Source organism: Lagenorhynchus albirostris, chromosome 6 (assembly GCF_949774975.1).
Source record: "Lagenorhynchus albirostris chromosome 6, mLagAlb1.1, whole genome shotgun sequence".
In the NCBI taxonomy this organism is placed as follows: Eukaryota; Metazoa; Chordata; class Mammalia; order Artiodactyla; family Delphinidae; genus Lagenorhynchus; species Lagenorhynchus albirostris.
Window position 1 is genome coordinate 15,229,595 of NC_083100.1, and position 22,836 is coordinate 15,252,430.

Sequence of the window (22,836 nt, forward strand, 5' to 3'; positions counted from 1 at the left end):
CGAAATTGAGTTACCTGTAGTGAGGTGGATGGACCTAGAGACTAGAGTGGCATGGACATATTTACACTACCAAACGTAAAACAGACAGCTAGTGCGAAGCAGCCACATAGCACAAGGAGAACAGCTAGATGCTTTGTGTCCACCTAGAGGGGTAGGATAGGGAGGTTGGGAGGGAGATGCAAGAGGGAGAAGATATAGGGATATTGTTTATGTACAGCTGATTCACTTTGTTCTACAGCAGAAACTAACACACCATTGTAAAGCAGTTATACTCCAATAAAGATGTTAAAAAACAAACAAAAAACAACAACAACAAATCCACTGTTTTACTGGCCTTCAACCTACAATTTCTGTTAAAATGTCCAGTTTGAAATTTTAAATAAAACACAAATTTCAAAGGACCATCACGTGTTGACATGGTGCTACCAGTCTAATTAGGGCTAAACTTTGCCAAATAAAGAGGATACTGAGGTTCAAACTTTTGCAGAGATGCTTAGTGATATTCAAATTGAGGAAAGGAAGGTTAAATATCAATAATATTGCTGAATAACATGGCTCAATGTTCCAATGGGCTTACATGGAATTAAAATTAGTATAAAAGCTACTTTCTCATAACTTTCATAATTCTACAATCACAAAATGGAGAGAAAATAATTTTTTCTTTGACAGTTTACCCACACTTGGTTTTAACTTAATACATTTTACACCTAATAATAGAAACTTTGTAGTTAAATAAAATTAAACATTTTACCGGTTGACAATGGTAGGAGGTACTAGTGCCGTCAAATACGTGCCTTTGTTTCAATATCTGTCAAAACAAACACATGAAGGCAAGCATTACTACTCCTCATCTGGTTAATCATAGAGCCAAATATCAACCTTTTCCTGGAGATATCTCTATCTTCAAACCTCACGGGAAAATTTCTGTTGAGTTTTTCTGGAAACATCATCTATTATACTAGCAAATGACATTTTATCATGTAAACTTTTACCAGAAAAGCATGTTGTATATACCACTACACACCTATTAGTATAACCAAAACCCAAAATACTAACATCACTAAATGCTACAAGAATGCAGAGCAACAGGAACTCTCCTTCACTGCTGGTGGGAATGCAGAATGGTGCAGCCACTTTGGATGACAGTTGGGCAGTTTCTTACAAAACTAAACAGACTCTTACCGTATGATCCGGCAACTGATCTCCTTGGTATTTACTCAAATGAGTTGAAAATGTATGTCTAGACAAAAAAGCTGCACACAACTGTTCATAGCAGCTTTATTTGTAAATGCCAAAATTTGGAAGTAACCAAGATGTCCTTCAGCAAGTGAATGTGTAACTGCTACATCCAGGCAATGGAATGTTATTCAGCACTAAAAAGAAATGAGCCATTAAGCCATGAAAAGATAGAGGAAACTCAAATGCAGATTACTAAGTGAAAGAAGTCAATCTGAAAGGTTACATACTATATGATTCCAACTATATGACATTCTGGATAAGGCAAAGCTACGGAGACAGGATTGGGACTACCGAGACAGCAAAATGTTGCCTAGGGTTAAGGAGAAAGAAGGGATGAACAGGCAGAGCAGAGAGGATTTTCAGAGCAGTGGAACTACTCTGTACGATACTATAATGGTAGATATACGACATTACATATTTGCCAAAATCCATGGAACGTACAACACCAAGAGTGACCTCTAATGTAAACTGAGGACTGTGCGTGATAACAATGCATCAGTGTAGGTTCATCGATTGTAATAAATGTACCACTCTGGTGCAGGATGCTGAAACCGGGGGAGGCTGTGCATATGGGAGGACAGGGGATACATGGGAAATCTCACTACCTTCTGCTCAATTTTGTTGTGAACTTGAAACTACTCTTAAAAAATAAAGTCTACCTTTTTAAAAAAGGTATATCCAAAACTTTTATAAAGTATGTTGAGTTTTTTCACTCACTGTTATGATGGTCAAGGAGAATTAGTAAGTTTTATAATAGTATTTCATTGTATATACCATACTTTTGTATATCATCTCCATGATTTTCTCAATCACTTTCAAAGCAGATAGGTTAGAAATCATTACAGTTACTTAAAAAAATATATTAACATCAGCCCAAACTCACAGAGCTAATAAGTAATGGTTAAGTATTTTGAGTCAAAATTCAGCACACCACTGCCTCACTATTAATTTCCTCATTCGCTACAAGGCAGCCAGATGTACTTTAAAAGGGACAGGCCTTACAACCAGATATATGTGGGTCCAAAATCCCGGCTCTGTTTTTTAATAGCTATGATTCTAGACGCATTCATTCATTTCTTCATTCATCTGTCCATCTGTCCATGGGGAGTGAGGGGGGCACCTTATCAGTTTACGCATTTCTTGTGCCAGTTTACTCTTTATGTAAATGAGGACAGCAACAACACATATGAACAATACATATCCATATTTGTCGAATTTCTATAAATAGAAGGCAACGCAATAGAAAAAATGCGCTAGGTACATTCAGAGAAAAAATCCAAACGCCTATTAACTTTGAAAAACATGGTCAACATCACTAGTTATCCAGGAAATGCAAGTTAAAACAACATAATTTTCCCCTATCAGATTTCTTTTAATGAAAAAAAAATCACAAGTATTGGCAAGGATATAGGAAACAAGATCGCTCTTGGCATTATTAGGGGAAGTGCAGCCACTCTGGAGAGCAATTTGGCAGCAAAAGCTAAAAGTGTAAATTCCTATGACTTAGTGAATCCCTTCTGAGTAATTTGCCCCGGAGAAGGTTTGACACAGGTGCATGTTTACTTTACCTTGTTTTGTTTTCTAATATGACAAGTCCTAGTATTCAACTGACCCTCAATAACTGTTGAATCTCCTCAACAAAGATTTAATGATCCATTCATTTTTGGCCAAGAAGGCAAGAAGAGACGAAACTGCAGGCAGTAATAGTATTTGGAAAACCAGAGGTATTCAAGAAAAGGGCAATTTAAGAAAACTCTAAGTATTTGTTGTAGGCTGATTAACGACTTCAAAGGTATCAGGTCCTAATTCCTGGAACCTGTAAATGTTACCTAATTTGGAAAATGGGTCTTTGCAGGTGTTATTAAATTAAGGCTTTTGAGATGGGGAGACAATCATCGATTACCCAGTGGGCCCTAAATGCCATCACAAGTGTCCCTGTAAGACAGAAGCACTAGATTTGACATACACAGTGAAGATGAAGCAAAGAGATTTGAAGACGCTGGCCTAGAAGCCTCGAGTGGAGCAACGGACTGCAGCAGTCCCAGAGGCTGAAGAGGCTAGAAGAGCTAGTAGAGGCGGGAACAGCTTCTTCTCTAGAAGGAGGGAGCTCAGCCCTGGCAACACCTTGATTTCAGCCCAGTAATGCTGATTCAAACTTTTAGCTTCTATTAACTATGAGAATAAATTCCTGTTGTTTTAAGCCACCAAATTTGTGGCATGACGGCAGCTCTAGAAAACACTGTACCTCACTGCCACTGCCCTGTGTGCCACGCTAAGTGGTTTAGACATTATCCAGATCTCTGAAGACCCATTCAGATTTTTATGCAAGTGAATGGGATAATCAGATCTGTTTCATAATGTTAAATCTAGTGCCAATGTTTAGAATGTATTGATGGAAAAAGACTAGAAACAGGAAGATGTATCAGAACCAAAAATCCAGACAGAAAATAAAGCTCTAGATCACCAGATATTTGAGGGGAAAAAATCACAGTGAGAGATGAAAACAAGAAGTGTGTGTGAGGGGGGTATGAAATGGAGATAGACAATGTAGGAAACACTTTAAATATGCATATGTAATTAATATTCTCAAAGGGATGAAAGAGACCATCTTGTTGATGAAACAAGAATAATATGGTATACAGAAGGACTGAAAATAAGAAAAAGCTCTTGGAAGTTAATAACACCTGAAAATAAAAGTCAACAGATGTATTAGAAAATGAGGTTGGGAATATTTTCCCAGAAAGGAAAGCAAAAGCAATGAAGTAGAGAACAGGAGGTTAAAAAGTTTCTGTTTTTCTAATTGGGTGTCAAATTAATCCCAAAGACCAAGTTCCACTAAACGGAGTTTTAAAAAGAAAGAACAAAGAGAATGAAGAGGTAAAAATTACTGAAGTATTCTGCAATAAGATATCCCAGAGCTGATGAACACTAGTCTTCAAATTGAAAGGGCCTGCTGAGTACTGAGCGGGTGAATGGGGGGAAAAAAATTAACTGAACTCTCAACACAGCCTTGTGAATTCTCAGAGCACCAGGTATAAGAATACCCTAAAAACTTCCAAAAAACAAAAACCAGGTCACTTACAAATAAGGTGATTCCATAATTAATCAACAAAGAAGGATATTTTTGGGAATAAAAGCATGTACTATTATAAGATAAATTTGAAGGTATTCCAGACAAACCAGGATGTATAGCCACCCTTCCTATAAAGGAATAAGAATCATACTGGCAGCAGATGCCTCCACAGTACTGGACGCTAGAAGGCTATGAACAATGCCGTCAGACTTTTTTTTTTTTTTTTTTGCAGTACGCGGGCCTCTCACTGTTGTGGCCTCTCCCGTTGCGGAGCACAGGCTCCGGACGCGCAGGCTTAGCGGCCATGGCTCACGGGCCCAGCCGCTCCGCGGCATGTGGGATCCTCCCGGACCGGGGCACGAACCCGTGTCCCCTGCAACGGCAGGTGGACTCTCAACCACTGCGCCACCAGGGAAGCCCTGCCTTACAGACTTTTGAGGGAAATTTTAATCCAGAACTCTACTCCCATCTACTTCCTGTTCAACTGCAGGTAGAATAAAGACGTTTTCAGACACGCACGGACTCAGAAAATTTAATTCCACAAACACACTCTGCCAAGAAATTACTTTAAGAAGTCTTCCACCGTGTGCGTACACTCTTTTGATAAAAGTTAGAGATAATTTTTAAGCCAGAATTGGTGTAAGTTTTGTGATCTATTTCATAAGAGCTATATCCCACAGCTTAAGTAAGGGGTTAGTCCCACAAGACTGTTCCCCACTTGGTAGTTACAAGTCTCCGGCCGGCTATAAATAGGGATTCCCATAAACCCCTCCTCAGGTTCAATAACTTACTAGGATGGCTCAAAGAACTCAGGAACACTCTTTACTTATGTTTTCCAGTTCATTATAAAGCATACAACTCAGAAACAAACAGAAGAGATGCACAGGGCAAGGGATGGGGAGGAAGGTATGCAGCAGAGCTTCCAAACCCTCTCCAGGTGTGCCGCCTCCCCAGCACCTGGACAGAAATGCTCACCGTCCCGGAAGCTTACTGAATATCCCCTTGTTCAAGAGTTTTTATAAAGCTCAGTCTCCAGCCCCCTCACTCCTTGCAGGAGGTCGGTGAGTAGGGCTGAAAGTTCAAACCTCTAATCACTTGGTCTTTCTGGTGACCACCTCCATCCTGAGATGCTCTAGGGACTCCATCCTAAGTCACTTCATTAGCGTAAACTAGGGTGTGATCCAAAGGAGCTTTTATGAATAAAAGGTACTCCTAACAATCAGGAAATTCCAAGGGTCTCAGGAGCTCTGTGCCAAGAGTGGGGACAAAAACCTTATATATCTCTTGTATTATACTACAGAACTCTATTATTATCATTATTTATATTAACAGTTTAAGTGGGACAGAAAGGTGTAATCATGTCAGTATATGTTTTTTTTAAGTATTTAAGAAAAATAAATATTATTAACTTTTGCCAAAACAGCTAATTTCTCCCTCCCCCAACCCCTACCTCTGGCCAGCTACCAATCTGTTCTCTGTATCTATGACCTTAGCTTTTGTTTGTTTGTTTGAAGATTCCACATAAAAAAGAGATCACATGGTGTCTATCTTTCTCTGAGTTATTTCACTTGGTATAATGCCCTCAAGGTCCATCCATTTTGTCAAAAATGGCAGGATTTCATTCTTTTTAATGTCTAATATTCCACTGTGTATATATACGTCTTCTTTATCCATTCCTCCACTGATGGACACCTTAAGTTGTTTCCATATCTTGGCTATTATAAATAGTGCTGCAGTGAACATGGGGATGCACATATCTTTTTGAATTAGTGTTTTCATTTTCTTCAGATAAATATCCAGGAGTGGAACTGCTGAATTATATGTTAGTTCTATTCTCAATGTTTTGAGGAACTTCCATACTGTTTTCCATACTGGATGCACTGATTTACATCCACATCAATAGTGCACAAGGGTTCCCTTTTCTCCACAACCTTGTCAACACTGTTATTTCTTGTCTATTTGGTAACTGTCATTCTAGCAGGTATGAGGAGATCTCTCATTGTGGTTTTGATTTGCAATTCCCTGATGAATGATGATGTAGAGCATTTTTTCACTCATCTGTTGGCCATCCGTATGTCTTTGGAAAAATATCTACTTGGATCTTCTGTCCATTTTTCAATCGGTTTTTGTGGTTGTGTTGTTTTTTGTTTTGTTTTGTTTCTGCTGTTCAGTTGTATCAGTTTATATATTCTGGATATTAGCCCCTTATCTGATAGATGATTTGCAAATATTTTCTCCCATTAAATAGGCTGCCTTTTTTGTTGATGTTTCCCTTGCTGTGCAAAAGTTTTTTAGTTTAATGTAGTCCCACCTGTTTATTTTTGCTTTTGTTGCTTTTGCTTTTGGTGGCAGATTCAAAAAATTATCACCAAGACCTGTCAAGGAGTTTACCACCTATGTTTTCTTCTAGGAGCTTTATGGCTTCAGGTCTTACACGCAAGTCTTTAATCCATTTTGAGTTAATTTTTGTTTACGGTATAAGATAGTGGGTCCAGTTTTATTCTTTTGCATGTGGCTGCCCAATTTCCCCATCACCGTCAATTATTAAAAGGAACTTCTTACTCAGAAACAAAAGAAAACTTCAACTTAATAAAAGCAGATCAGAAACCAATAGCAAACATCGGACTCAAATTTCCATTAAAGTCAGGAATTAAGACAAGGAGGCCAGTTGTGACTATAATTATTTAACACTGTTAAAAAGGCTCTAGCCCTGTAGTCATTAGCCACATGGAGCTACTTAACACTTGAAGTGAGGCTTGTCCAAATTGAGATGTGCTCTAAATGTAAAACACGCATGGACTTGCAAAGACTTAGTATGAAGAAAATGTAAAACATCTCATTAATCATTTTTATACTGATTATATGTTGAATATACTGGATTAAATAAAATATATTAAAGTTACCTGTTTCTTCTTTACTTAAGATACCTACTAGAAATTTAAACTACTACAGATATGGTTCGCATTTGTGGCTCTAATTGCATTTCTTAGGGACAGCACTGCAGTCTAGACAATGCAATGATGAAAAAAAGAAATGAGGAATAGGAATACTGGAAAAGGAGACACACAATAATAACTGTTTGCAGATAATTAATGTCTGACAAGAAAATCCAAAAGAATCATCTGAAAATTATCCAACCAGAGAGGAAGTTCATTAAGATATCTGGATACTAGGTAGACAACAAAAACCAATCATTTTCCTATACAGTAGTAATAACCAGTTAGAAAATAAAAAGGAAAAAGATTTTATATATATGTGTGTGTGTATATATATATATATATATATATATATATATATATATACACACACACACTACTACTGATAGACACTAAAAGACTTGCATACATGGAAAGACAGACTAGGTCCCAGGTAGAAAGGATAACTATAACTCCACCAAAATTAACCTATAAACCAAATACAATCCCAATCAAAATCCTACTAGGACTCTGTCAATTCTGTATGGCTAGTTGATATACTAGTTCCAAGGTTTATCTAGAAGAAACATTTTAAGATTAACTAAGAAAATCTGAAAACAAGAATACTTAGCCCATACCAGCCTATTAGATGCCAAAACTAACACTAACTGTTCTGGTACAGAATTGTAAAAACTAGAAATAGTCATGGGACATTTACACTTAATGATGGTGGCGTTTCAGATCAATGAGTGAAGGATAGATTATTCAATAAATTAAACAGCATCAAAGTAAAACCAGAATTGAGCCAATGGCTGAATGTGAGTCCTAGAAAGATGAGGAACACATCCCTGAAACAATCAATCAGCCTAGCAATACCTCTTCCACAGCTCCCATGTCCCAAAAAGGATTTGTTCCTAAGTCTTTTTTCTCATTATAAAACCATCTCCAGTGCTATCACGGTAGCCTACACAGCCCACACTGCCTGGCCTACAGCTCTGTTGGGAAGAGAAGCACTGGTTTCATTTGAACTACGCCACTTCACGCCCATCTCTACCCCAGCTGACTATGGCAAACACAGGCATCCACAGGGATCCAGGAGCCTATGACCAGTGAGGCCTGTAACGAAAGCACTGATGTGTTGGTTCACTAATATTCTCTCTAGAACCCGGAACGGGGATTGAATTAAAAGAATTTGATAGAATTAAAAGAAACTAAAAGGCCTGCCAAAGTAAACTCATTCTTTAAGACTCAGCTGAAGCCTCCATGTGAAGGCTTCCCTGGTCCCACAGACAAGCGCTAACTCAATCCCTCTGTGCCCCATTTCCACCCTCCACTCCTGCCTGACACACAGAGGCATGAAGGAGCAGAGAATAAGGAATCACAAGTAGCTTGAGATAGTTGGAACACAGGAAATTGAGGGAAGGTAGAAATGAAAATGGAATAGAGGAATATGTTGCAGAGACACGTTTTAATAAGCAAGGCACTTGACCAAATTTGTTTTTTCAGAATGACTACTTGGGTCAACAAACAGAACAACCCACAAAAGATTCCCGGTATGTAGTTATTACAATAGCCCAAGCAAAGGATGATGAGGTCCAGGGTTTAGGGCAGTAGATACGGAAGTACGAGGACCAACTGGAGAGACTTTTCTGAGGTAACAGGATGTGGTGAGATGTGAAGATTCATCTTTGAAGATTAAAGTCAACACTTCTGGAATATTGGATGACTTGCAATAGGTATGAGGAATACAGGAAGAAGAACAGATACATATGAGTACCTGAGTATAGGGTAGGATATTAAGTCTGGGGAAATGGCCAGAAAAGATAGTCACAATACTGTCAGAAATACAAGACTGGGCTCCAGACAGAACTGAAGATGTAGATTTTAGAATCATCACTGACTCTAACCATGTTAGAGTTGAAACCATGGAATCCCTCAAAAATAGTATACTCGGTTATAAGATAAAAGGATTAAAGACAGTTATTGTAAAAGCCAGCTAGAAGGGTAAAGAAACCAAGAGCATGTCCTAGAAGCCAAAGGCAGACATAAGGGTCAATGAGGGCACGGTCAAGAGTGTCAAAGGCTACAAGTGGTTATGATATTAAAGTACAACAAGCAGCTGGCCTGGCCCGAGACAATCCATCACCCTTTCTTGCTTTTCTTTATCACATAATTTTTAAATTATAACTATACCTATTACTCAACCAGTAAGCTACTCAAATGCATATCAAAAGCAAGTCTACTCTTTCAGAATTCCCGAGCTCCCACTAATAAGTGTACACTGGTCATTTTGATGTCAGGTTTTCGGCCTTCCAAAATTTTTCTGGTATTATGCTCAAATCTTTCAATTCAATTTAATGAACATTTACTGAGTATCTCATGTTCATTGTTGTGCTAGGTGACAGGGATGCAGAGGTGGATTCTAACAACAAATATGAGTATCTTCTATGTGCTGGGCATTGGACGTGCATCAGTAAATAACAAGTATCCCCGTCCTCAGAGATGCTTACTTTCTACGTTAAACAGCTACTCTCCCTTAAAGGAGCCCAAAACAAACACATTATGTTTTAGACTTATCTAAAAAGAAAAGAGAGCAAATACATTTATTTCATAAAGCAATTTGAAATTGAGAGCATGAAACACAAAACTGTAATTAATCATCTATAGTTAACAAGCCTGTCCTCTGGCATCATACAATATAAACAAACATTAAGTTAGCCAGCTCTCAGTTATCTGTGGGTAAACTACCCATGCATATCAAGAGCAATTCCCTAACACTGACTCACTTTTCTGGGTTATGTCCCACCCAAATTTCTACCATGTAATCTTCTAACACTGAGATAATGTAAGAATATACAGTTTAAAACTTTCACAAAGTAACTCAAATCATTACCCATGCCAGATTTACTATGTCTACCATTTTTCAAATGAACTTGCAGAGACGTGCTCCCTAAATCTGATACCCTTCATTTCCCAGAGCCAAATAACCCAAGTTCTTCAACCCCATCCCCAATTCATCTATATATAATGCTGCCCCCAAACTAATAAGCCTCCAAGCATGGGCCTAGCTTTTATCTACTAGCTCATGGTCTCTAAACTTTAAGGATCACAACAAGCCCCTTTTGGTAAAACTGCTGGCATTCCAAACATGTGTACCTTTAACATTGTACATGTGTGTTATTGTTCTAGCATATGATAAACACCACAAATCATGCATCAAATATGGACATTTTTTTTTTTAATTCTAACGTTTTCTTCCAGCACTGCAGAGATGACATGCACGCACACCCTGGAGCACACGTACGCTGCAAGACAGAGACCATCCTTATCTTAAAGAAATTGACGCTTGGAGGTAATCTGCTGTGGTTGCAAAACTAAAATGAGGTGGAGTCAGATTTGGGAATTCAAGTGCCAATGTGGTCGTAAAGCTCAAGCCCTGCATCGCTCCCCTCTATCACGCCCATCTCACTCCTTATACCTGGGGTCCCATGAGCTCCCCTCTCTGACCTCACACCTCACTCCCAACCAGCCACTACCTCTCACAACCCTCCCACCTCAAGATGTTGGAGAAAACAGGTATTCTTTTTATGCCTCAGAAAGTGATTTACAAATAAACATTTTGAATTTCTAAGGAGAATACTAGGCAGGAGAGTCTAAACAGTCATCAGGTTAGAAGTCAGGCCTAGTTTCAGAGTCAATGATGAATACAAATTCCTAGACTCTAACACACTAGCAATGTGGAAAGTTTCAGTACGAAAGGAAAATGACTTACGGAAGTATTGTGAATATGTAACAAATAATAATTCCGTGTATTATGGTCCATGTGGTATAATTGCAATTAATGTCAAGTACAGTTCTAAGATTAATTCATTCTGGTTCATTCTGGTTTTCCATGGAACTAAAATTAACTCCTTACTTCATTTTAGAAAGAACTCCACTACCCCAAGCTTCCCCCAAACAGGAGGTAATAAGTTCAGAGATCAAGTCAGTTTCCAAAGAGAAGAGAAAGATTTCTGATTGTTTTAATGTTACAGTAAAAAAAAAAAAGCCAAAGTCAGGGTCCAGAATGAGGATCACTTCAATCCTGATGAAAGTAAAATAAGTAAAAATAAGAAACTTCTCTGGTTGAAGTAGGAATTTTTCATAATTCTGGCCAAAGTGATAACTGAGTATTTTATAACCTAGAAACAGCAATGCAGAAAAATGAACTGTTTTATGCCTACAATACCAATTTAGAAGATAATATTCTAAAGGTTACACCTATACAGCAGCCAGTGTAGTTAGTATCTAATAAAATCCATACAAATACCCCAGTGAATTACAAGTAGTAAACACATAAACAAACACAGAGGGGGAAACACACAAAGCTAACTGATAAAGTTTCAAAGAAGCCTAAGAAAGAAACGTGGCAGAAATAGAAAAAGTCCTAAACCAAGAAAAGGAAGAGGTGGAAAGGGAGGTTAAAGAAAAAGAGCACCAATGGAGAAGCAGCTCACAACAGCGTTGAGCAAGGTTTACAGACAAGGAAACTGAGCTCCACAAAGGCTAAACGGCATGGGCAGTGCCACACTGACAGTCAAGCAGCAGGGTTAGAAACAACTCGGGCCAGACCCTGAATGCTCCTCCTGTAACAACTCAGAGCCCACATGGTTCTCTTCACTTGCTGGCTGCCCAGTGTCCCTTCCTATTCCTACTACCTTCCATTCATTCAACAATTACAGCTGACCCTTGAACACGGGGTTTAGGGGCGCCAACCTTCCATACAGTCAAAAATCCGGATATAATTTTATAGTCAGTCCTCTATACCCACAGTTCCACATCCAGGGATTCAACCAACTTTGTATTGTGTAGTGCTGTAGTACACATTTAGTGGGGGGGGGAAAAAAATCCACAAGTAAGTGGACCCACACAGTTCAAACCCATGTTGTTCAGGGGTCAACTGTACTTCCTGAGTTGAAGGAATCAATAAATGAGTCTTAGGCAAGGTCTTTAATTGTCTCTGTCCTCCAAATCTCTGGTGTTCTTGCTTCTCCGCAGGGATGTGACTTATCCTCACAGCTTCTCTAGTCCCCCGGAACAAGTGATTTCTCAATTTTATTTGTCAACCTTGCTCTTCCCCAACTGCCCTGGACATCCCCATTTGAGTTCCTCTACCTCAAACTCAACTATTTTTTCAAATCCAATCTTGCTCAGCTGACTCTTGGCTACCCTGGCCAACATGACCTCTCTGACCTCTGTACTGCTCACTCAACATTAACCACATCCTTTATGTATCTTGAACACTCTCATCCTTAAGGAATTAGTATTCCTTAGTCCCCTTTAAGTGATGTATGCTTTTTACTTATATGATGGGTTTGGTCACATGCTGGACTCAGAATACCTTGTTATTTCTTACCAAAAAACTGCTTCTGAAGGACAGAAAAAATCAAAATACAACAAAAACAAGAAACAAAGAGGCACAAGGAAACTTTTGGAGGGGATCAATATGCCTATTACCTTGATTGTGGAGATGGCTGCCCAGGTGTATGCATGTCCAAACTCAAATTGTATACATTAAATATGTGCAGATTTTTATATATCAATGAAAGGACAGAGAAAGGAGGAAAGAGAAAAGAAGAATAGAGAAGAAAGAAAAGAGGAAAAAAGAGAAGACAGAGGGAGGCAGAGAAATAACTAACAACTAACATTTGGGTCAACCGTGTACCCTAAACTACTATCTGTCATCTCCCTCAATCCTTGTGATAGCCCTGCAAAGTAAGAACATCTTTATGTTACAGAAATTGAAATGGAAGGCTGAAAAAGGTTAAGGAATCAGATCAAATTTACACAGCAAGTTTTACCCACATATATGGCAATGATTCCTTCGCCACTCAACACAAAGTTGATGACCTAAAACAGTATATTTAGAAATGCTACTTGAACCATTATCGAGGTCATATTCAAAAGATGTTTAAAACTAATACGGAGATTCTTAAGTTACCCGACTGAGAAGCACAGCATGTCAACCTACTTTCAAGGTGCTTTACATACACTTCCAGAAAACTAAAGCACAAGGTAAATCCTAAATTACTGACGTTAAAATATAACAAAATCTACTTAATGTCCCTCAGTTTACAGTTTACTATTTACAGTATCTCTTCCCAATCTCCATTAACCAGAGGTTACAATACATTAGACATTTCCTTGAAGTGTATTTGTCTATGTAAAGATAACGCTGCTTCAAAAGGTAAGGCAATAACAAAAAGTGAGTGGATGAACTTAGAAAATACTGTATATTCTAAAAATAAATAAATTAAAAATAGTTAATATTTACTGAGTGCTATGTGCCAGGAACTTATCTCATATAAATCCTGACAACAATATATAGCAGATTTTCTTATTATCCGTTTTTTACAGAAGAAATTGAGGCACAGAGAGGTTAAATAAGCTGCTCAAGATCACAAAACTAATAAGCCAGAATTCAATTCCAAGAAAACTTAACTCCAAGTCCATGTCCCTACCCACCAAAATTACAATGGAAAAAGGCACATTTTAGAGGAAAATTCTTAAACAAGCTCTCAAATACAGAATTGGCTAAATCAAAAGTAGATTTATAAAAATTTCCCAAAAGGAAGGACACATGTGAATTATCCCTACAGTCATTTATGGAATTTAAAATGAAACGATATTAGATATATATCTGCAAAATTATCTACTAAGAACAAAAAGGGAAATAAAAATGAAAGTAAAACAATTTTAAAGTAAATTAGCTACACTGAGATGTACCCACAGTCATGAAACTCAACTGATGGAACCACATAGATTAAGTGATATTGATTGAAAAAAAAGGATGCTGCATAAGAATACATACAATGCCATCTATATCAAGTTTAAAAATACATAAAACAATACTGTACACTGTTTAGGGATACGTCCATATGTAGTAAAATTGCAGAGCAATGGATATGAATAACGAACACCAAATTCAGATTAGTGGTTAACTGGAGGATTTGGGGGAAGGAAGTGGGAGTGGGTTTCTTTAACTGGATTAAATAGTACAAAATATTTCTCAGACATACAGAAAGCAGGTCTCCTTTCTTTTTTTTCTTAAGAAAGAAAAGGAAAAACATGGAATTACAGAACCCAAAATTGCTTTATATTCCTGATCCAAAAAATGCTAAAAGGGCAATGTTAATGATTCCTATGTAAGAATGTTAAAGGAGAATGTATCCTGATGTATTTACGTTCAAGTTCAAGAAGAAAATTTTAGTTAAATTCTCTCAATTTAGTTTGTTACTCCTCACATTCTCCTCTGTAAAAACAGGGCTTTTATGGGGGGTGGGGAGAGGTAAGTTATGTGTAATAAAAATAGATAAACTGTCATCACAGCTCCTTCCAAGTATAATCATGCCTTCAGAGGTATATATGAACTTCAAACCAAGCTGTCACCCCAGAGAGGAGGTGCAGCGCCTGGGCCTTGGACTCTGGAACCTAACTACCTGGGATGAGGTACAGCACACACTTGGGCAAATCACTTAAGCTCCCTGTGCCTCAATTTCCTCATGTGTGAAATAAGAATGATAAAAAAAAAAAAAAAACTATCTCATAAAATTGAGAAGAAAATCAGAACAGCACCTGGCCAGAGGAAATACTGTAAAGGTATTGGCTATCATCTTTATTCCAAAGACCATTAGTATAGAAAAAGAAAAACCAGGCTTTGTATCAGAAAAATATTATCTAAGTGTGATTACTTTCCAAATTAAATAAAGGATAGAAAAGCTGACCATGACATGACAAACAAATGGGAAGCTTTTTATAGCAAGATAAGGTTTTTATTTTTCTAACAACATTCCTTAGTATTGTTATACCGCCTCCAATGTGTACATATCTGTGTACACACACACCTGGTACAGATTCAAGGTGAAACATTCTATTCCGTCTCCCTTGTTCACTTAGCAAAAAGTCCAGTTTGTTGTAGAAAACTGGGCTACCACCTCCACCGTAAAGTCTCCCCTTTTTCCTGCCTTGTTCTGTCTGAGCTATACCAGACAGGAGCTATGGTATACTTCCTGCCCTGAGCTATACCATACAGTAATGCATCTATTCTTATACCTTCTTCCCTTACACCATATAATGTCACTTTCCTTTCATGAATTCTGAGTTCTTCGAGAGCAGGGACGATCTCTTTTTTTTTCTTTTTCTAAATTATTTATTTATAAGTGAATTTTTTAATTTATTCTTCATTGCTGCGTGGGCTTTCTCTAGTTGCAGCGAGCGGGGGCTACTCTTCGTTGCAGTGAGCGGACTTCTCATTGTGGTGGCTCTCTTTGTTGTGGAGCACGGGTTCTAGGTGCACGGGCTCAGTTGTTGTGGCTCGTGGGCTCTACAGCACAGGCTCAGCAGTTGTGGCGCACGAGCTTAGTTGTTCCACCGCATGTGGGATCTTCCCAGACCAGGGCTCGAACCCACGTCCCCTGCACTGGCAGGCGGATTCTTAACCACTGTGCCGCCAGAGAAGCCCAGGGACGATCTCTTAATCATTTTCAAATTCCCAGTGTCTTGCAAGATACATACTAAAGAAATACATGAGCAAATAAATCATTGCCCCTATGTATCCTCGTAATACCTTCACAAACAAATAGGGAACTATAGTTGGAGGCAATTTATCCAAAACATTGGTTACTTAGGTATCTTCAGTTCAAAATAAAAATCAGCAGATCCATTAAGCCCACTGAATCATCCAATAATTCTTTACTCCTCCAAATGGGAAACATGAGAAGTAAACATATTTCAGTAAAAACAGCAGTTAAGATTTTAAATAAAAAGAATTTAGGCATTTAAAATGTCAGGAAGACAGAAGCAGTGCGAAAACTATTATGAAACTAAAAATAGCACGTAAGGAAGAAATCACAAGATTTAATGTTTATATTGTCCCCTTCTTCAGAAAAGAAATAAACTATAATCAGAAGTCAGATGAAAGTATATACCATATTAAGGTGGATAAAAATCGAGATTAAGTCACATGTTAAATCAATTTCACACAATGCTTTGTAGTGAGGTTTTCTAAAAAGACTATGTCATGAGTCAGCAAAAATTGGGCTGATTTTTAGGAATTCAACAGTTCTTGGCAATTTTCTGGAAATTGCTCAGGGCTCCATAATATGGTACTGACTCCTGTCAGGTGGTTACAGGCCCATCTTCTGTTACTATAGAAGAGGTGTCCCTCCTCCCAGCTAAGGCACAGGGCTCACGTGCTTTGGATCCCATGCCCTCCCATCTTCTCACGAACTTTGCACAAACAAGTAACACTTTTCTCATCTATATTCGACCTCCCCCTCTCAACAGACACCCTCCCTTCAGCATTTAAATATGCTAAAAATCAGAACTCGCGGAAGCAGTTTCCGATTCTTGCTGTCTACATTTTCCCCATCTTCTACTTACTTCTGCTCCCCATCCTACCCCTACCACCACATCAGTATCTCCTGCCAAGGTCACCCATGACCTCCCAGTTGCTAAATACAACAGATGGTACTCAATTTTCCTCACAGGGGCGTTCCACAGTATTGACAGCTTCCCCCTTGGCAGCAGGGACACCTGCTTCTGGCGGTCCTCTCACCTCCCTGGCCACTACTCCTGTTTCCTTTGCAAGCTCAGCCTCCTATACCCAGCTCCATCCCTGGCCTCTTCCTGTTCTCTTTCTAGTCTCTCCACTGGCAATCTCTACACTGATAGCATCAAAATGGTAAATGAGTAATCACTCAACATCTCCTTCTCCCAACCCATATACTACTATTAATCACCAGGTCTGGCAATTTTGCCTCTAAATCTCCATTTTCTCAATATTTCTGCTAATGATATAAGGCTCTTAAGAGGATCAAATAAGCTAAAATGATAGTACTTTAAAAAGGAAAAAAAACTTTAATCTGAGTATTAGTATTCACTAAATTGAAATCTCCTCGAAAGCAACGACTTTACAAGTTCATCTTTTTATTTATTCCACATTGTACACCTAGCACGGTACTTTGCATGCAGATGGCATTCAGTAAATGTACTGCAATGAACTATTTGTATTGGCTTAATACATGTTCAACTGAAATAGTCACACATTTAATGGCTTATATTTCCCAAATCATGTCATCATTTGTCTCCTAAGAGGTGAGAATTTTAAGTTAAATCACTCTGTAAAGTGTAAACTACACCGGATACTTCCGATAATTATAATACTACTTATCTAAAGTTAGAAAAAACTGCCTAGCTTTCCTGAAAACATCCAAATCCCATCCTCAGGTGCAAATCTCACATAAGTTTCTTGCTTCCCAACTGTTCATCTGAAAGTTGAAAGTTTAAGTATTACAGGAATATTTAAGCTTTAAGTACCCTAAAGGCAGGGAGAATGACTTCCTGAAAAAATTCCCTCTCACTTTCATATCTTGCAATGTGAGCTGGAGTGACATTCTGAGTAGAAACAGACATTGAAATTAAAAGAATATTGTTGCTTAAAAGTTCTCTAACTCTTGCTTTATGTACATTTAATCACAGCCTCAGAATGCAAGATGGTCATCTAGTAATATCTCACCATATCAATTCAAAAATCTCCCCAGAAGAAAATACAGTCTCTTCAAAAAGTGGTGTTGGGAAAGCTAGACAGCTCCATGTAAAACAACAAAATGTGAACATTCCCTCAAACCATATACAAAAACAAACTCCAAATGGTTTAAAGATCTGAATATAAAACACGACACCATGAAACTCCTAGAAGAGAACATAGGCAAAACATTCTTTGACGTAAATCGTAGCAATATTTTCTTAAATCAGTCAGTCTCCCAAGGGAAATGAAATAAAAGCAAAAATAAACAAATGAGACCTAATCAAACTTAAAAGTTTTGCACAGCAAAAGAAACCATAAACAAAATGAAAAGACGACCTACGAGAGAAATATCTGCAAATGATGCGATTGACAAAGAGTTAATATTCCAACTATACAAACAGCTCATACAACTCAATATCAAAAAAAACTCAAACCACCCAATCAGAAAGTGGGCAGAAGTCCTAAACAGACATTTCTCCAAAGAAGACATACAGATGGCTAACAGGCACATGAAAAGATCCTCAACATCACTAATTATTAAAGAAAATACAAATCCAAACAAACCACAATGAGGTATCACCTCACACCTGTCAGAATGGCTACTATCAAAAGTCTACATATAATAAATGCTGAACGAGAAAAGGGAACCCTCCTACACTGTTGGTGGGAATGTAATTTGGTGTAGCCACTATGGGAAACAGTATTCAGGTACTTTAAAAGACTAAAAATAGAATCACCATATGATCCAGTAATTCCACTCCAGAAAGGATGAAAAGTCTAATTCAAAATGAACATTTGGGTACATGTATATTAGCAGCACTATTTACAATGGCCAAGACATGGAAGCAACACAAGTGCCCATCAACAGACAATTGGCTTAAGAAGATGTGATGTGTATATGCGTGTGTGTGTGTGTGTGTGTATATAATATTACTCAGCCATAAAAATGAATGAAATATTGCCATTTGCAGCAACATGGATGGACCTAGAGAATATTAAGCTTAGTGAAAAAAGTCAGACAGAAAAAGACAAATACTATATGATATCACTTGTATGTGGAATCTAAAAAATAATACAAATGAATACATATACAAAACAGAAACAGACACAGAAAACAAACATGGTCACCAAAGGGGAGAGGGAGGAGGGGAGGGACAAATTAGTAGTACGGGATTAACAGATACAAACTACTATACGTAAAATAGATAAGCAACAAGGATGTACTGTATAACACAGGGAATTATACCCAATATCTTGTAATAACCTATAATGGAATATAATCTGTCAAAGAAAAAGAAAGAGAAATAAGTAAAATTAAATAAAAGTAATTTGAGGGAGGGAGACGCAACAGGGAGGACATATGGGAACATGTGTTTATGTATGACTGATTCACTTTGTTGTAAAGCGGAAGCTAACACACCATTGTAAAGCAATTATACCCCAATAAAGATGTTAAAAAAAAATAAAATAAAATAACGTCACCTAAAGAAAAAAAAAAAAGTAATTTGAGAGGTAAAGAGATGCCAGTGAGGGCTTCCCTGGTGCCGCAGTGGTTGAGAGTCCGCCTGCCGACGCAGGGGACACAGGTTCGTGCCCCGGTCCAGGAGGATCCCACGTGCCACGGAGCGGCTGGGCCCGTGAGCTATTGCCACTGAGCCTGCGCGTCCGGAGTCTGTGCTCCGCAACGGGAGAGGCCACGACAGTGAGAGGCCCGCATACCACAAAAAAAAAAAAAAAAGAGAGAGAGATGCCAGTGAAAATGTTCCCTTTCCAGATCCTGAATTTTAAGTCTGATCAATTTTCTTTCTACCGTACTGATACTGGGCAATCTTAATTTAAACAAAACTGGAATCGCTGGAAAATGACATATAGTTTATTTTACATATTCGTATATTTATTTTCTTAGTGTTCCATACCACTCTTACAAATTATTAGAAGTAAACTCATAAAAGGTAAATTTTAAAATTAGTATTTAATATTAGAGAAGACTAAAATAACATGAATGCAAAATGCCAGCTGGTATCATGGACTCAATCCTGGAACAGAAAAAAGGGCATTAGTGGAAAAACTGGTGATATCTGAATAAAGTCTATAGTTAAGAGGATAATATCAATATTAATTTCTTGTTTTGACAAATGAACCAAGTTTATGTGACACGTTAATGTAAGAGCAGGGGAGCTGGGTTATGGTATACAGGAATATTCCATATTTGCAACTTTTCTGTAAATCTCAAATCATCCCAAAATAAAAAGTTTAAAAATATATATATAGTACCCAGTCTAGTCAACAAGCACTACTGGTCACCAACCATCTAAGGGGAAAAACAAAAAAGCCTCCCTAGACTAGGTTTCCATCTAAATCACAATCCTCTATATAATATTTGTTCACACACTACTTGTCCTTCATTACACATTACACATATAATTTGTAATTATATATTATTTGTATGAGATTTGCTTCGTTTGTTTCCTCCGTAAAGGCAAAGCTCACATCAGTTCTGTTCACTGCTGCATTCTTAGCACTTTACATGGTGCCTGACATAGAATAGGAATTAAAGACTCTAAGTGAGCAATTAATTGAAAGAGGAATGGTTAATTTAAGCAGAACCAGACAGCAGAGGAGCACATAAGCAATGAGAAAAATGTTGGGGCTTTAAGATCTGACTTCCCAAACCAGACAGGGATTGCTCCTTCCCATCCCTCCTTCCTTCCTTCTTTCCTTCAAGGACATGACTCAGAATATTTCAGCTTTAAATCAACCAGCGCAAACATCTTACAAACCCAGTAACTGAGACCCAAAGACACTAGGTGACCCATACATCCAGTGGATCTCTGCTCTACACCCAACACTGCCATCCTACAGAAGCAACTCTTTCTATAGAAAAAGAGAGAAACCAGAAAAAGTCTAAAGGGAAAATGCCAGAGTGACTAAAGAAGCCTTACTCATTCCTAAGGGTGAGAAGTGCATGGGGAGACGCCAGAACACAAAAGAAAAGAATAAAGTCTGTGCAGCACACTCCTGTGTCACACCTCCTCCGCCCTGTAATAACCTACTAATACACTTTCAGGAGCACCTCAGCAGCACCCTTCAACTCTCGGAACTAATCTGGGGAAACAAAAAAGGTTATCATCAAACTACAGCTCTCCTGGCCACTCAAACAAAAATCCACGGTGACAACTATTCAGCCAGCCACCAAGGAGTGGCAGCATACTATAGTGCTTAGATGTGAAAGCTCTGGATTTTCAGACAGGCGGATCTGAATCCCAGCTTCTCCTCTTACTTGCTGTGATCTGGGGGCAAGTTAATATATCCAAACGGCAGTTTCTCCAGCTGTAAAATGGGAATAACCGCCACCCTAGTGGGTTGTTAACAGTTTCAGAGATACTATACAGAAAGCTCTTAGCACAACGCCTGCAATGTTATAAAGGCTCAATAAGTGTCAGCTGTTTGTCATCTTATTCGGCTATAATCACTTTCACGAGGCCTATTCTCTCTCTAACGTCCATATAATTTCAAAGACGTTGTTCTACCCTATTTTTGAAGGGCCATATACACAATAGCTTCGAGCACATTTTCTAAATCCAGCCTGGACAAACCAGTTCTATGTCTCTGGGCCTCAGGTTCCTCATCTGTGAAACGGGCCGGATCATCCCTACCCCACTGGGCTGCTGGTAGTGAGCACTCTCTCAGTGTTACACATTCCACTACTGCTGTATAATTAAAACGCACCTAGGGAAAATAAACCTTCAACTCCCAACCCCAAAACAACAGTATTCATCCCCGCCCCATCACCACCGGTCGTGGCCTGAACAAATACCAAAGTCGACCCATCTCACACCCCCAATTTCTCCTCACACCCCGCAGCAACCCACCCCCCCCCAGTGTGGGTTTCCGAAACCGCAGGGCTCAGTTTCCTCCCAGCGACGGCGTCAGAGCCGGGCTAGTGAAAGCTGCCAATCCCCCAGGTCACCCCGCCCCCAAAGCGCCGGGAGAGACCCCGCGCAGCCTTCCTCCCCCGAACAGCGCGGCCGCCCGGGCTGCGGTTCCCCCAGCTCACGTGGGCCCTTCGGCCCGGGCGCCACCTCACCCGCTTCCCGGACCCCACGGGCGCGCCTCCCACATACGCCGCGAGCCGGCCCCAGAGCCCGCACCGCCAGCGCGCACACCCTCGGCGCCGGGCTCGGCGGCCACGTCGAGGAGCCGGGGCCTCCAGGCCGGCCGCGTCCCTCCCCCAGTCCCGGGCTGCCCTCGGGCCCAGCCCGGCCGCACGCGGAGGCCCCGCCGCCAACACGGCCCCGCCGCTCCCACCACAGGCGCTGCACTCACCGCGACGCCGGAGCTCCGGTTCCTCCGGCCCATGCAGGCCTGGCTGTGCCCCCAGAGCATTCACGCCCCGGGCCGCCTCCTGGGGACCCTGACGCAGCCTCCGCGAGTCGCACTGCGAGAGGGCGGCGGTCGGCTGCCCGGTCAGCTGCCGCGCCGACTCGTCTCAGCCCCAGCACTCGCAACAAGCGCAGCGTAGCGCCCCAGCGCCTGCAGACCAGCGTCTGTTGAGCCGAACCGCCCAGGACGCGCGCCCCCGGCCGGCGCTCGTTGCATATGCAGAGAGGCAGCAGCCCATTGGCCCGCGGGCGGTGGCGCGTGCGGGGCTGGGCCTATCGAATTCCGGCGCGGCGCGGGCGGCCGGGGGCGGGGCGGGGTTACTATGGGTCATTCGCCCGAGCCGGGGCGGACCGGACCCAGCCGCAGCCGGCGCGGGGCGGGGACAGGTCGGCGGGGAGGGACGGGACCACTGCGGCCGGGGGAGGGGAGGGGAGCCAGTCTGTGCGGCCAAGACATGGGCGGAGATGGGGCGGGGCCGGCCGGGTCTGCAGGAGGGCAGTTCCTGGGGTAAAAGACCACCGCCTTGTCTCCCGAAAAAAGAACTAGAAAACGCAGATATTGCTGTAATGCATAAATCTTAATATAGGTCAGGGGAAAAAATGCGCGTTATTATTTTCATTCTTAATTGGATTACTTGTTTCGTTCTTGCACAAATGTGT

The 22,836-nt window shown here is 40.1% G+C and overlaps 1 protein-coding gene across 1 annotated transcript in view; it reads right to left on the reverse strand.

Annotated features, from left to right (window-relative positions):
- ACSL3 (acyl-CoA synthetase long chain family member 3) overlaps nt 1-22,341 on the reverse strand; it is an 82,420-nt gene extending 60,079 nt beyond the window's left edge. Inside the window, exon 1 of the mRNA XM_060151985.1 lies at nt 22,121-22,341. The gene's annotated coding sequence lies outside the window, so the exon portion shown is untranslated. The remainder of the gene's footprint in view (nt 1-22,120) is intronic.
- Between the last annotated feature and the right edge of the window lie 495 nt (nt 22,342-22,836).